This window comes from Hyaena hyaena, unplaced genomic scaffold (assembly GCF_003009895.1).
Source record: "Hyaena hyaena isolate Hyena2069 unplaced genomic scaffold, ASM300989v1 scaffold_1026, whole genome shotgun sequence".
Taxonomy (NCBI): domain Eukaryota; kingdom Metazoa; phylum Chordata; class Mammalia; order Carnivora; family Hyaenidae; genus Hyaena; species Hyaena hyaena.
Genome location: NW_024081655.1, coordinates 589957 through 592387, shown reverse-complemented (window position 1 = coordinate 592387; position 2431 = coordinate 589957).

Below are 2431 nucleotides of genomic sequence, written 5' to 3'. Positions count from 1 at the left end.
CAGGACTCACGACTTCTCTGATGGATCTTAACTTATTTTTTATTAAAAAAAAAAAACCTTTTATCAACTCTAAATATCAAACACTATTTCAACCCCAAATCCCTTTCATTCATCTTCTCACTCTCAACCTTTCTATATGCTTAAATTGAAAGGGCATTTAAAGTCAATAACCAGTGTTAGGGTTGCCTGGGTTATGGCTCAGTAGGTCGAGTGTCTGACTCTTGATTTCAGCTCAGGTTATGATCCCAGGTTGTGAAATCAAGCACCAATTTTGGTTCTATACTGGGTGTGAAGCCTACCTGAGATTCCTTCTCTCTCTCACTTTCTGTCCCTCCCCCACTCATGTGGGTTTGTGTGTGCACACGCTCTCACTCTCACACAAATTTAAAAAAATACTTTAAAAAGTCACATAACCATTTTTATCAAAATTGCCTGAAAATTCTCACCTTTGTTATCACAGTTTGAAAAGTGATGTTAATTATATCTCAATAGACCAGTGTCCATTTTAAAATTCCATCATATGAATTTTTGTGAATGCCCAAGAGAGGAGTGCCCACAGGAGATTGTAGGGATGAAAGTCATTCCAGGTTCAGAGAGTAAAGAGGACAGATGGCATCTCTTGACCCTGAGCCACATGAGGCGTGAAGAAATAGAGAGAATTAGGTGGGCTTTAAGGCTGTAGCACCCTCTGGAAAAAGCCATGTTTCTGCTCAGTTCAGAAAATAAAGAAAAAATTAAAGAAGTGTATGAAGTTAATAACAGAGTGTGGCAGAATCCTAATCTGAGACATAAACTGTACAATCTTTTTCTCCTGCCCTTGATCACTGAAACTCTGAGTGCAGAAGCCAGGACCACCATTCATTGCAGTCAGGAGTTGGATTAAAGCCAGGGAGAAAAGATACCACATTTACCATTTCTAGTAACAAAAGCCTTGGACTCAGATGTGAGGAAGAATGTCCACATGTACTGGCCAAAGACATTCTTCCCTAAAATCTCTGAACTAGAAAACTCAGGATTTGTAATGAAGGAGATAAAGTTTTTGGAGGGGGGAAGCTAATGTGTTAGAAGTAATCTGTATGTGTGGCAGAGGATGGGGAGGTCACAGTGGGTGGGTAAGTATAAAATCACCGCATCCACTTGTCAGTCTGGAATCTACCTTCAAGTTTGGAGTCTAAGAGTAGGGATAAGCCATGTTTCTATATCTGAGTTCAGTTGAGGTAGGAAGAAAAAATGTGGGGCTGGAGAGAAGAAATCTTCTATTATGGAAACAGGTGGCATTTGAAGACTTCTGTTGCCTACTGATCACTCATGCTGTTTGTGTCTGCAGAGTGGAGTGGAATCTGAAATCTCTCCTTGTCTCCAAATGACATACAGAAGGTCACTGCAAGAAAACCATTGAGATAGTTTTCCCAGTATAGTCTGGGCCAGCTGCACTGGAAATTTTGTGAAGATATAGCTCATGTATTACGGGGTCATTGGTAGCAGAAGACAAAATGGAAATGGAATAATATACTTTAATTCCATTCAGCTCATCATTCTTAGACCAAGCCTATGACTTCAGCTGTATTCAATATCCTGAAGAAGCTAGAGATTGCTATCTTGACCATGAGTCTCTAGCAACAGGTGTGCTTAGCAAGACTTATAATTTAATTAACCTTATTATGGACAGACATGGAGAAGACCTCAGAAGTCCATTTGGATCTTAACATGACTGAATTATAAACTCATATTAAACAGAAATAACAAGTTTGAGTGAATTTACTTTGAGTTGGCAAGACTAAGTTTTCCATTATTCAGCGGAATGAAGTTTAAAATAAAAGTTAAATTGAGACACAAAGATGCAGTTACATTTTACACATGTGAGCATATAAACAGTAAAATATGTACCTACTACAAACACAATAGCATTTCAGTCAGGCAAGTTAAAAAAAAAAAAAACAAAACTAGGAAACAGATGGAGCAAAACACTGGCACAAAAGAAAAGACAATATGAGTTGAATAGATGACTGAATAGACTTGCATCCAGAATACAGACCAAAAAATACAAAATGGTGGGTTTAAGGTAAACAAAAGAAATCCTGATGGTCCCATAGAGAACGGGAAATGGGCACTTGAGAGAAGAAAATACTGGAGACACTTAGGATTTACTTGCAGATTGAGTTACACAAGGGATCAAAGTCTGTGGATATTGTTATGCCAGCCTTGAAAGGTACTAACTATGTTTTGGCTGAATTTCAGAGCTTAAGAAAGAGGACCAAGGGTCAAGACCACGGGTATTTCTTTTAAAGCGTCATGGAGGATCCCAGAGTCAACAGTAAAGGTGGCAGTACCATATCTCATGAATTCTAAGAGGCAAAATTTTGCACATGTATCACCTCTGAAATGGAGGTGGATATTACCCTTGGAATTGGCACTGTTTCTCCTAACTTAG